Raw genomic sequence first — 14,208 nt, forward strand, 5'->3', positions numbered from 1 at the left:
ATGCCTGGTACTACTCAACTGCTTGCCCTTAGAGGCCAGACCTCAAGGGTCAGATGCACAGATCAACGTGTACAATTCTCTGTGAAATCAACACAATTTAAACTGTTCAAGCCCTTCTTCAGAGGAGTTCCATCAGCTGTCCCATTTCTATCGGGCAACGAGAACTTGGAAATGACAGAACCCATAGAAGCAATGCCTCTTGCGTAAACATACAGCTCAACTCCAAGGTTACTATTTTCCAATAAAAACAAATATAATTGTCAGTGCCTGGTAAGAGAACATGAAGCCTGGCTTGAAACCCCTATAATAATGGACCATTTCCTTTACCTGCCTAAGAGCCCTGGTTGCTGACATCTTGTCAAAGGACTGACTCATTGTGGTTGGGATTAGACATCCGGGGAACAGGAGCCAGCTGCCCTAGAAGACCTTCTCTACTGGTCTTTGTAATTTCAATCTGAGTAAAGAAAAATGTTACTTACGTCTATAGCCAGAAACCGAAAATGAGAAGAGGTTTAAAAATGCACGAAATATCTGGCTCTATTCAGCTTCATTCCCTGCTTTACTTTTCCTTTAGTTCTGTCATAATTCTTCTAGCTCTTGTTCTGTCTCACAAAGTGTTTTAAAAACATTTTTCCTTTATTACTTTCTTTACATACACCCTTCCTTCTGGAGATGATTACTATATATATTAACATACAATACATGATAATTATAAAGTCACCTAAACATTGTATATTCCATATGTATTTATTCTAGCTTTGCTATGATCCTTCTATTCTGATACATCATGAATTTAAAAGTATTATTTTCTACTAACTCTTTTCTTTTCAAAAGTGATTACTGAATACATTTAATAATATTAGACCTTAATTTTAGACTCCAATGATAACTGGACACATCCTGGAGTGTCCCCAAAAGATGCCCGTGTCTTGCGGCCTTGTTGTAAAGTCAGGGCGAAGGCCTCTGTTGGCTTACTCTCCTGCTGGACCCTACAGGGCTCCTCTTCAAGACTGAATCGTGAGTGAAAACGGACAACAGCTCAGACTTTTTCCTACCTGCTGGCTACTTGACTTTATACAAAGAATTGAAGAGAAAACTCTGTAGACTGCAAAGTGCAATGCACACACAGTACCCCAAGTGTGGGTGTTAACTTACAGATAATCTCACAGTCCTACTTCTGCAATGTCACTTGATCTTTGGCTCAATCAGATTCTGAGAAGTCTTCCCTGATCTTTCCAACTTCTTACAGTGCTTACTTATCTGTTCCACAAAATCGAGCAATTCCTGGGTTACTCGGTGGCACGTGGGAGATTTTCTGCCTGCTGCTCTGTCTGCAGCAACATCAATGATCGAGGGTGGGAAGGCACTTAAATCTACAGTTTAGCTACACACAGATCTCAGAGCAGAACAGAAAGCAGGTGTCATTGCTTAATTAAAATTAATGCACAGAAAAAAAAGCACTACTGTCTAGGATTACCGTACACTAAAAATGAAGGGCTCTGAAACTCTAGCTGATGCCTAGAAGAGGCTGAAGTTTCTTTAGCCTGTTGTGTTTTGTGTCGGGCTTTCCTGAGATCTGATTACAGTTGCCAGTCTGGAATTCACTATCATAGGAGGAAGGAAAACTGCATGGGTGAAAGCCAATCCACATTTATGTAATCAATGCTTTGGGACATCCCATCGCTTTCCAAGTGGAGTAGTGAATTCAGTGCTTTGAGCACAGAGGGGGTGGGGGTGGGGAGAGCTACTTCTAATGCGACTAGACCTTACAATGCAAAGGATGGCCATTCACTCCAGGCTCTAGGCACAGCAGCTGGGTGATGAAAAAGCAATAACCTTAAAACTAATCTGTGCTTTGAAATGTTCCATCACGGAACACAAGCCTAGAGAACTAAAGCTTCATGTCAAGGAAATGGTGCCAGCCAATCAGGAAAGACAGGCTGGCACCAGATTTCAAGAGCCATCTGCCGCACCTTTGATGTTGTGTAGTTGCTGGGTCGTGTCTGACTCTTTTGTGACCCCATGGACTACTGCCCACCAGGCTCCTCTCGGTCCATGGGATTTTCCAGGCAAGAGTGTTGGAGTGGGTTGCCATTTCCTCCTTCTTCAGATTCCTCCTCAGGAATCTTCCCGACCCAGGGACTGAACCCGTGTCTCCTGCATTGGCAGGTGGATTCTTTACCACTGAGCCACCAGGGAAGCCCCTACTGTACCTTGCGTAACACAAAGTGAGTAAGGAAATGTATGTAAGGAAGTGTACACAGAGTGTACACTTCGATTCCTCATTAACCGTCATCTCACCAACATGCCATTCCAGGAATCAGGCCCAGGTTAGAGCTGAACCCTGAGTCCTCGAATAAGCTTTCAGTACTCAATTCAAATGCCCCGTTCTCCCTTGTCAGAAGGGATCAGCACCAAGAGAAGACAGTGGCAGAGTCCCTGGGACTCATAACTGGCCTTGCCCCAGATCACAACATTCATGCCAGATGGACTTTCTAAGGCACAGCAAACAACAAGAGGACAAGGGCCCTGTCCCACAGATCCTTCCTGCTGGAAGTGCACAGTTAACTTTCTTCTATGCCCTTATCTTGGGGTAAAACAGTGGTTCTTAACACATGGGTAACAGTCACATGAAAAAATGATTATTTCACCAAGAAGCTTTTTAAAAAAATAATATTTATTTTTATTTATTTATTTGGCTTCACTGGGTCTTAGTTGCAGTGAGGATCTAGTTCCCTGACTAGGGATTGAACCCAGGTCCCCGGCACTGGGGTCTTAGCCATTGGACCACCAGGGAAGCCCAAGAAGTTTAAATTATAAAAGCCAAGTTACATTTTCTGGTTACCAAATTAAAGTAACCAATAAAGTTTAAGAAATGACAAACATTTCTTCAACATTAAAGAGAATGGAGAGATGTTCTCAAATACTACTGCTTATGGAAATATAAGTTGATTCAATCTTTCTGGAAAGCCATTTGTCAATATACTGAAAGTTCCCTAAATATTCATAATCTCACACTCAGTGATTCTATTTCTCAGGAACCTATCTTTAACTTTAAACAAATGTTTAGATAACAAATCTACTCACTGTAGCACTATTTTTAACAGCAAAAAATTAGATCCAATATAAAGATGTAACATTAGGAGCATGATTAAGTAAACTGTGGTACACCCATGGATCTAATAAAATACTATACAGTCACTAAAACTGCTAAGTGTTCTTTTTTAATAATTTTTTTCCCTAAGTGTTTTTAAGTGATGCAAGAAAAGCCTTCTCATGCCATGAATCTTACTAATATAAAAGTATATAAGAATGAAGTTATATAATCCAAAATGTTAATACAAGCTGTTCCCTGAGTTATGAGGTTAAGATTACATGATGAGATAGTCAATAAATAAAAGTCTCCAATCTTGGCTCTGGCTTCCTAGTTGGCCTTGAAAAAAGCTACTTTACCTCTCCATATCTGGTTTTCCAATCAGTAAAACCATAACTATTATAGTAACCCTTAGAGAGTTGCTGGGAGAATTTGATAATGCTAAAAGCTTTACTATGCATAAATGAAAAACTGAATTATATAGAGCAGTATTTAACACAGACTTCTAAGACCCACGTGTCTTATTCCATAGCCCATTTCACTGGAAGAAAACAAAATGCTTTCTGCACCCCAACCCCACCCAGGGTCCCACAGCCAGGGCTTTGACCACACATGACCGTAGGGGATGACATAAATTATTTTTTCTATTCTATTTAAGAAAATAGAAAAAGACACCAAGACTCAAGACTCTGCCCCATGTTTCTCATCAGTATTATCAGCCCGTCCTGAGTCTAACTCAGGACATAGCCAGGGTGGTCAGGGCATAACCAAGGGGCTGAAAGGCATGAAGGTGGCAGATAAGCAGACAGCACCAGAGGCTGAACCTGCAAGGCACAAGCTCTGCCAGCACAGCAAATGTGGACCTCGGTACAGCAAGGGCGAAACTCGACGTCACCACAGCTACTACCAAAGGATACTCTATAGCTGAGAACTCCTGGGGCGCGAGGGGTAGCGGGTGGGTGTCGGCCTTCCAAAGCAGCTGTCACCAGGACACAATCAGGTGATACTTCCCAACCACTTTTCCCATCAGAGGAACACAATTTACATAAACAAGCCCTAGCGCCAAAGAATCACTGTGGGAAGGAGGGACAATGGAAGGTCCTAGGAGAGGAGGAGGACAGGAGGAAGAACAGGGGTGTAATACCTCAGCAAAGTCCAGTAGCTTTCTTGTTTGTTTAAAAAAAGGTTTCTTACCTTTTGAACAAATCTTGCAGCAAATGGTGTCTCTGAGCAAGTGATCCAACCAAGGGAAAGTAGCAGAGGCCAGGAACAGGTACCAACACCAACCGCTTACTCCCCAGAACGTGGCAGAAAGAAAAATCCACCCTACCACACACAGCCCCAGGTTATCTACAATCATCTTTACTCAAGACAGAACCTTGCAGGTATCACTTATTATTCTCCATATTCTGCTTAACTTGAAGCATATGCTACACTCAATAGCCCACTCTCATGAGTTCAAAAGCTACATTTTGTGGTACAGACATAAAACGAACCCCTTCTTCTAGATTATGAAAGAAAAAGCATTCATTTTCATGAATAAAGGTTTTTTTAACTCATTTGGGGTAGGGATGGAGGAGAGGATGGGGTGTACAATACTGTTGACTGCAACCAGCAATCAAGTAACAGGGGTGACTCAGACACAGAGGGTTAATTCTCCAAAGGAACAAATGCTACCTGTTCCTGTCATACTAATACGATGTCTCCAAGAACGTCCAGATCTCATTCTGAGGCTTAGCAGAATTCAGCAAGTGTCAGGAAATTCGAGTACAGGATGGAACCATGATCCATTAAAATTTAAGAACTAGGCAGAAAGTAAAAAGTCTGGTCCAATCCTTCATTTTATACTCCAGGAAAGTGATGGAAGATTGAGCAAATCTCCTGACGTCCACAGTAAATCACAGACAGCCTCAGGACTCTGGATGTCCGGTTAAGGGAGCACTTTGTTCTACCTGAAGTCGGGTTGAGGAAAGCTGCCTGTAGCTCAGGAGTTCCTTGACAAGTAGCCCGGTGGCAAATTTAGAGGTTAGATTAATTTTTCCTGACTGAAAATAATAAACTAATCTGCCATCACATACACATTCCCTTCTATGACTGTTGTCAGAAAAAACCGTGAAAGACTTAAAAAAGAGCAAAACACAGATTACTGGGCAAGCGGCCCAATGCGTCCTTCCAGGCCGTGCCTTGGTGCCTTGCAGCTATCTTCCTGTAAGCTGTAGGAAACTAACAGTAACAGAGATGATTCCTGTCCACAGAAATGAACACGTATTTTGTCCTCTCCCTTTCCCAAGAAGCTGGTTTTGCAAATTAATTTCAGCATTCCTGATCACCTATATAGATGTTTATGTTTTGAATTCTCCATGGAACCAGATCTTACTATGATTGATCTTACTGGTTCTCTCATTAATATGAGTTCATTTAAATCTTTAACATGTGTTCATTTTATATCTGTATAACAGTGATGATTTTGCCATTAAACATTATCCTTTAATACTGAACAAAAACAAATCTTTCTAAAAAGTGACCAATTCCCACAGGAGTCAACCCTTAAGCTGACATGTTTAGATTTAAAGACTTTAGGGCCTCAGACAGATACACCAAATTGCTTTAGATACAAAAACATGAACTTCCCATTTTCGGTATTCCTGATTTGGGGGAGATCTTCAGAAACATCCAGGAGAGGCACAACTGATCCTCTTTATCTCCAAGAGGCCTTGGAGTCAGACAGCTTGGATTTGTGGTCCATTTCTTACAAGTTGGTATGATTTGGGGAAACTTCCTTTTTCTGGGGGTAACTCTCTTTATTATGAGAATATGTATGTACATACTGTTGCGTTTTAGCCACTTGAACTGTACGATTTGGTGGCATTAAATACATTCACAATGTTGTTGCAGCCTTCACCACTATCTATACCTGAAAGTTTATCATCTGCATATAAACTCTGAACCCATTAAATTGTAACTTCCCATTCTTTCACTCCTACATCCAACTGGCAACCTCTATTCTACTTTTCTGTCTCAATGAATTCGCCTATCCAAGCAACTGCATATTAAGTGGACTTCTATAATATTTGTCCTTCAGGGTCTGGTTTGTTTTACTTAAGCTTAATATTTTCTAAGTCTAGTCATGTTGTAGAATATACATCAAAAATTTCCTTTTCATGGCTGAATAATATTCCATTATATGCAGATACCACATTTGGTTTATTCATCTGCTGATGGACACTTGGGGTGTTTTCATCTTTTGGCTATAGTGAATAATGCTGCCATGAACACTGCTATCATTCCTGCTTTGAACTCTTTTGGATACATACCTAAAAGTGGAATTGCCTGGTTACAAGGTAGTTCTATGTTTAACTTTCTGAAGAACTGATGGACCGTTTTCCACAGCAGCTGCACCACTTTATATTCCCATTAGCACTGCACAAATGTTTCAATTTCTCCACAACCTCACCGACGTGTGGCTTTTTATATTCCATTTTATTTCATTACAGCCATCATACTGCGTATGAAGTAATGGCTCACTGTAGTTTTCATTTGCATTTATCTAGTGACTAACAATGACAGGCATCTTTCCATGTGCTTACGGGCCATTTGCCCATTTTCTTTGGAAAAAGTGTCTATTTAAGTCCTTTGACTATTTCTGAACTGGGTTGTTTTTTGTTGGTTGAGTTGTAGGCGTTCTTTATGCATTCTGGATGTCAATCTCTTGTCAGTCACATAATTGGCAAATATTTCCTCCCATTCTATAGGTTTTTTTTTCTTACTTTCTTACGTCTTTTAACGCACTAAAGTTTTTAATTTTGATGAAGCTCAATTTACTTATTTACTTTTGTTGCCTGTTTTTTGGTTCCATATCCATGAAGTCATTGCCAAATCTAACGTCATGAAGATTTCCCCACTGTTTTATTCTGGATGCTTAATAATTTTAGCTCTTAAGTTTAGGTTACTGATCAATTTTTAGTCAACTTTTATATATAAGGTAAAGGTCCAAATTCATCCTTTTGCATGTGAATATTCAGTATTCCCAGCATCAGTTTGCTGAAAACACTTTGCTTTCCCTACTGATCTAGGCATCCTTATTAAAAATCAACTGACCACATATGTGAGCCTTTCTTTCTGTTCTATTTGTCCCTCTGGCTTATACATGTCTGTCTTTATGCCAGTACCATACCACCTAATTACTGTAGCTTTGTAGAAAGTTCAAAGTCAGGACATGTGCGTCCTATATTTTGTTCTTTTTCAAAGATTGTTTTGGCTATCTGGGGCCCACTGAAATTTCACATGAATTTGAAGACTGGCTTTTCTATTTCTCTGAGAAAGGATGTTGAAGTTTTAGAAGAAAGACTGCATTGAATCTATAGATCTCAACAATGTTAAGTCTTCCTATTCATGAACACAGGATATCCTTCCATTTACTTGGGTCTTAAAAAATTTCTTTCCATCAATGTTTTGTAGTTTCTAGCCTACCAGTCTTTTGCCTCCTTGGTGAGATTTATTCTTTAGTATTTAAGTTTTTTAGATATTACTGTAAATGGAACTGCCTTTTAAATTTCATTTTCAGACTGTTAATTTCCCTAAGCCCTTTAAGCTCCATTTCCTCATCTGAAAAGAGAGAAATGGTATGTACACTGCAAATAGTAGTTATAGGAATAATGGATACAGGATATATAGGAATAATGAAATCATAGTATAGCTTCTAAGGTTAGGCTTGGAGCTGTTCAGCCTAAATTAAAATCTGACATTTACTAGCTGTGAACCTTGGGACTTTATTTAATCTTCTGTGCCTTAGTCTTCTCATCTGTAAAATGGGCCTAAAAATAATATCTATCTTATAGGATCATTAAGAGGATTAAATGAGTAAATACATGTAAAGTGCTTAGGAAGGAGTCTAGCAAACAGCAGGAACTTTATAAATGACAGTTAGCCTTCTTGCATGAATTATCACAGAGCCTTCTAATTTGGTTTCTCTTCCTAGTTTCCTATTATTCATTTTATTCACTCTTTGTAAATGAATTTTTCAAATCACGACTCTAATTACATTATTTCCAGACTTAAATATCTTTACTAGGTTTTCATTACAAATTAAACAAATTAACTTCCAAGAGTTGCATTCAAGATCTACCATCATACAGTGTCAAATTACCTTTCTAATCAAAGCTCCCACTGGAATGCCTTTTAAACTGAAAGAGTACATAACCACCACCCATAACTCGACTAACATTTAAGGAACACAATCCAGGATAAGAAACTTCACCCTAGAGCCCCTACCTGCAAAATGTCAGATTACAGGAACTCTAATCTTACCACATCAATTCATCACAAGTGCTTCATACGAAACAGGTATTCAATTATGGTTTGCTGAATTATTCTGAATTTTCCTACTGCATTCTTTTTTTGAAAATGTTATTGGAGTACAGTTGATTTACAATGTTGTGTTAGTTTTAGGTGTATAGCACAGTGACTGCCTATAACCTTAGTAACATGTGTCGACAAAGGACAAGTCACCAAAACACTTCATCACTACTTGATTTGCCAAGAAATTACCAGATTTTTAATGCTGACTTTGTCAAGTAAATATAAAGAGTTTTAATAAATGAAAATTTACGCTGTAATACAATTATTACTGAATGATTAAATTTTTTCTTGAAAGTTGAATCCAATCACACTGGGCTCCTGAATCCCGAAGCAGAGGCAAAATGAAACTTACAGACTGGCTCAACTGTACTCGTGTGCAGAGGGCAGGATGTGTGCTACCAGGTGTGTTAACAGGAAGTTGGCAGAGGTCGTGCACGGACCAATGAATGGGAATACTGTTTACATCTCAACTCCTTAGCATACATGGGAATGTAAACATGGATCCAGACCCCATTTAGCTATAAAGGAAAAGATTTGTATGGCTGTAGTTATAAAACCAAAAAAAAAAAAAAAAAAAACCTGAGTAGTCTACTTTAAAAATTGAGATGTGATGCTGAGATTATAAGTGACTTTGTTATTTCTTACAAGACAGGAGAAGTATGTGCCTCAAAGCTAAACTGACCATAGATAAAAAGCATCTAAGAGCCTTCTCTTAGGAAGGCAGAAAGGGGAGAACAAAACTTCTAAAAACAATTCAGAAAAACCTGAATATCTTCAACTATATAATTTGTCTGTCAGTTTCAGGTTAATCTTTTCCAGAAAACCATCTTCCCAGCCAGAGGAAGAGTGCTGAATGCAACTGAGACTCAAGTTACTGACCCTGGCTGCCAAGGCATTTGTGCCTGCATATTTTCAATCTGTTTTTCTTTCTTTCTTTTTTTTTTAAAAAGGAACTAGTCATAATGGAGAAATCTGTGGATCAAATGCCCAGAAAAACCTTCATGCTAGCAATAAAGTCTTTCAAGCCCTTTCTGCCAATACTTTCTTCATTATTTGGGGGATCTACTAAACATTTCTATATAATAACTGTTGAGATAAAGATGGACATTATGATTGTGAACCATTTCTCATCTATTCATGAAAATAAAGAACATCAAAAAAGGTTATCTGGAAAACTTTTCCCCCCATCTATTTCAATGAATTTTGAGATGTAAATAAATGACTATTTTGTCTCAATTTACTAAAACCAAATTTTAAAAGCTACAATATTTATAATAAATCAAATGAAGCTTTCAATGATCAATTCAATGCCTCTACAGCACTTTAAAAACCAGCATTTATCCCACATCTAAATATTATTTGTTTATATCTACCTCCCCCAATGGACTACCTATTACAAATTCTCTTTCATTTCCTGCCCAGAATCCAATCTAGAACCTAGCATATCGTAAGTGTTCAGTGACTGTTAGTTGACTCATTGAATAAATCAGTGCTATACAATGGTCCAAAACATACGACCCTAACCTTGTACCAGACAAGAGAGCTTGTATCCTGTCTCCCAGGGATTTTTTTTGTGTGTGGCATTAATAGATCTCATTTCCTGTGTCAGAGATTCAGAAAATAGTCTTGGGGAACTACTTGGATTAGCAGTTAAGAAGCGGAGACCGTCTGTAGCTTTTTTTAAAGTAGGTATTATTTTACTACCTTGTAACTTAAGGCTGGTTTTGATAATATATGTCAATGCCACCCAAAAGCCACTGCAACTTCCTACATGATTCATTAAGTGGAACAATGACTTTTTAATTCGTTGTCAATATCTGATTTTCCTGTTTCCAAATACAGTTTAAATAGCAAACATTTACTTGTCTCTTATCATATGTAACTAGGGTTTTTCCTTTATTCCAGCTTCCTGACAGTCTACATAGTAGAACAAATCTCTCTTAAACCAGGCCAGTACTGAAGAGGGAACAACCAGTGAATCAGCATAAGCATCAGAACAGAATATAGAGTATCTTCATGATACGGGAGTACATTCCAACATGACATTTTCATCTCAACATTAGAACGCCACTTGGTTTTGGATGTTTGGACACAACATACTGCCTAATATCCCTACAAATGTGAAGGATTTAGTATAGAAAGTCTTAATCTCTAAATTTAATTGGATCTTGGTTTGCAAAATCCAATTAGCTGTAACAGAACCCTACAAACTCCCAAGACTTCAGAACCACCAGCAAGCCAGGCAGGTGCCCTGGGACTGAAACTCTCTCTTAAATCCATATTCCTTAACAGTTAACCTTAGCTGTTTCTTTGACTATTAGAAAACTTTATTTGTCCTGAGTCACTAATACAGTCAAAGGAAAGATAAGCATGAACAGATGAAGAAAGACTTTACTAAAAATGCAAAAGTGAACCAAAACTTTTTGGCCCTATCTGTGCAACCTGGGTCTTTAATAAGAAATCAGCTCAAGTTTGATGATGGATATTCAACAGTACAAACTTAAATGCTGGCTTAGAAAAACCCTTCTGATAATAAAGTGTCTTAGACTATAATGACTATTGAACTGCTACAGCCTTTTAAGACAGTAAATTCTGTAAGGATGAGCAGAAATTCTCAAAGCTGCGCCGTTTAAAAATTAGGAAAATGTAGACCAATTTAAATTCAGCCCCCATAGCAACACTAAAACTGTGGCCTGTCACACTCTGTTCAAAGACCTCTTAACATCAGATGGAGGCATTTTTTCAGAAACTGAAAATCGGACTTCTGAGTATTATTGTAACAATCTAAAATAAACAGCTCAAGCATCTGGTCTGCGGTTTTGGGTTCAGAGGCAAGCACACAAATTACTCTCTCTTTTTTGTTCTAACACTAGCCAGAAAGGAAGATACGGGATTTAGGTTAAAATGTTTGAGGATTTTTATTTGTAACTGGAACCAAGTAGTAAGAAACGACTCAATTACCCTCACTTCATTAAAAACAGCTAGCCAAGTTTTTATGTGCGAAAGCAAAACAAACAAGAACAGTATCAATCAAGTCCACCCTCATGAAAAGCTGACTAAATAAGGGTTGTTTCAGTCGTTACTAAAGAATCATTCATCTGCTTGTGGGTCTCATTAAGCTTTTCTCCCCTCAAGGCCTACCCAATTGTGCTTATCTGTTTTTGCCGCACAGCAATTTCCACTATTAACAACCCAAACCACAGGTTTCCTTTAAAACTCTAAACAAACTATTTTAATCTTCAGGAATGGGGGGGTTGTATTATCAGAAATGAAATGTATAATAACTTTCTTTAAAATAAGTTAAAAAAAAAGTCTGTGCGAGCCAGCTTTCAAGACGGTCCCCAGCGGCCCTACCCTGTGGAGTGCCATCTCTCTACGAGGATAGGCAGGTGTGACCCACAGAGCGTGGCAGAATGAGGATTATAAAAGCCTGCAGCTTCTGTTGCGAGCTCTCCATTTCTTCCCTAGCACAATTCTCTCACTAACGGACGCCAGCAGCCATGTCCTAAGCCTAGCGAGAGGCCAATGTGGCGAGAAGCTGAACACCTGGCCATCAGTCAGCAAGGAACCCAGGTTGTTACGTGATGTTGTGATTTTAAGAAGTATTTCTTATCTTGATCTGACCACCACTGTGGCTCACAACCCCCAAGGCCTTTAGAATATCCTAAGTATTGACAGTGATAAAGGTATCTTTCGTTATGTGAATGAGGTGACTTCCAGGAGTACCCAGGACAGTGCTGGTGGCCAGAAGATTAGAGGGCTGGAACTTTCTTTCCCACTCCCTGATTTCTGGGGAGAGGGGCAGGGCCTTAGGTTGAAGAAGTCACCACTGGCCAATGATCTAGTTAATCACAACTAAGCAATGAAGTCTCCATAAAACCCCAAAGCAGAGCTCTTTGGTCCATCTTTGGAGAGCTTCCCTGTGCCCGTCTGCTGGGCCCCAGGCTCCGTGAGGACAGAGGCTCCTTTGTTCTGGCCCTGGCCTATGTAGTTGATTCATACTCTTTAATATCCTTTCATAGTAAACCGGTAATCTACTGGGTCAAAGGGGTCTCCTGAGTTTGGTGAGCCGTTCCAGAAAATTAATGAAGGCGGAGGAGGAGATCGTGGCAACCTCCCGTTTGAGCCAGTTGGTCAGAAGTCCAGGTAATAACCTGGGCTTGTGACTTGTCTCTGAGTGAAGGGCAGTATAGTGAGGCGGAGCCCTTTGTCTGTGGAACGGAACGCCGTCTCCAGATGGGTAGTGTCAGAACTGAGTTGAATTCGTGGACCCAGTTGGCGTCCCCGAACTGTCAGTGCGGGGAAGCATCCACACATGCACTGGACTCGGGTCTGGAACCCTTTTCAACTCACAGCCACGTCAGCGAGCCTGGGGGCACATCCGCCTTGAGCTGAACCTCCGCTGGCTACAGCTTGACGAGAACCTCACAAGAGGTCTCAAGCCACAACTGCCCAGCTAAACTGCTCCTGTGTGCCAGACGCACAGATACAGTGAGATGACAAATGTTTGCTAACTTCTGGGGCACTAAGTACAACTTTTGCCTTACCAAGTTTTGGAGGAATCTGTCACACAGCACTGAACAATGTAAAAATCCAAAAGATAAAGGGACAGATCCCATTTGGACAGAAGACTGTTGCAAGAAGTCAAAGACAAAAGAACTCAGCGAAAAGTTACACAAAGCTCAGAAGTTACTTCCTGAAGACATTATTATACATAGTGTTTTCATACGGAGAAGGCAATGGCACCCCACTCCAGTACTTTTGCCTAGAAAATCCCATGGACGGAGGAGCCTGGTAGGCTGCAGTCCATGGGGTCACTAGAGTCAGACACGACTGAGTGACTTCACTTTCACTTTTTGCTTTCATGCATTGGAGAAGGAAATGGCAACCCACTCCAGCATTCTTGCCTGGAGAATCCCGGGTACGGGGGAGCCTGGTGGGCTGCTGTCTCTGGGGTTGCACAGAGTCAGACACGACTGAAGCGACTTAGCAGCAGCGGCGGCAGCAGTAGCAGCAGCAGTGTTTTCATAAAAGAAACCAATGACATTAGACAAGAGAATGGATATGCTTCAGATTTGGAGATGACAAGTAGTTGGGGGAAAAGAGCTGAAAAAGAATCAAAGGGACTTGTTTCTCCTGCAGGAACAGCTTCCTGTTTTGGTTACAAAGGAGCCACGCTTAAAATAACCACTGTCAAGTATGCTGAGGGCTTGAGAAGTCAATGCCAGGAAGCCACAACAAAGAGCTGAAAGCAGCTCGACAGAAGAGGATTCCTTCGGAGGAAAGGACCCAAGAAAGGCTAACGGAAAAGCCACCCTAGCAGATGAGTGGGATGTGCGGCGAGGAAGGCCCGTCGGAATGACGCTCTTCCCTGGCATCTCCCCCCGCCCCCGCCTGCCCTGGCACAGAGCAGACCCGCTGCTACAGGCAGGAAGACCCCCTCCCTCAGCCAGCACACTCCTGCCAACGGCCGAGAGTGCAGACACCTAGGAGAATTAAAGCTAAAGAAGGCAGAGAACAGTGCCATGAACTTTGAATATTTTATTTTGATGCATTTGTAAATGTGAAGTCGCCTAGAAAGGATATCAAAAATTAAGGATATTGTTATCTGCCTGCTTCCACTATATTCCATTGATTTCACTGTCCTACATATGGCAAATGTATCAGAGAACCAATACATGTTGAAATGCAACTCAGTCAAACTGCGATCCAGACTGAACTAGAGAAAACTGTCGTAGAGTTAGATCTACGGTCTA

At 40.3% G+C, this 14,208-nt stretch overlaps 1 protein-coding gene across 2 annotated transcripts in view; it reads right to left on the bottom strand.

Annotated features, from left to right (window-relative positions):
- LONP2 (lon peptidase 2, peroxisomal) overlaps positions 1 to 14,208 on the bottom strand; it is an 84,966-nt gene that overhangs the window by 13,878 nt on the left and 56,880 nt on the right. The gene's annotated exons all lie outside the window — the stretch shown is intronic.

The sequence above is a fragment of the Bos indicus x Bos taurus genome, chromosome 18 (genome assembly GCF_003369695.1).
Source record: "Bos indicus x Bos taurus breed Angus x Brahman F1 hybrid chromosome 18, Bos_hybrid_MaternalHap_v2.0, whole genome shotgun sequence".
NCBI lineage: Eukaryota > Metazoa > Chordata > Mammalia > Artiodactyla > Bovidae > Bos > Bos indicus x Bos taurus.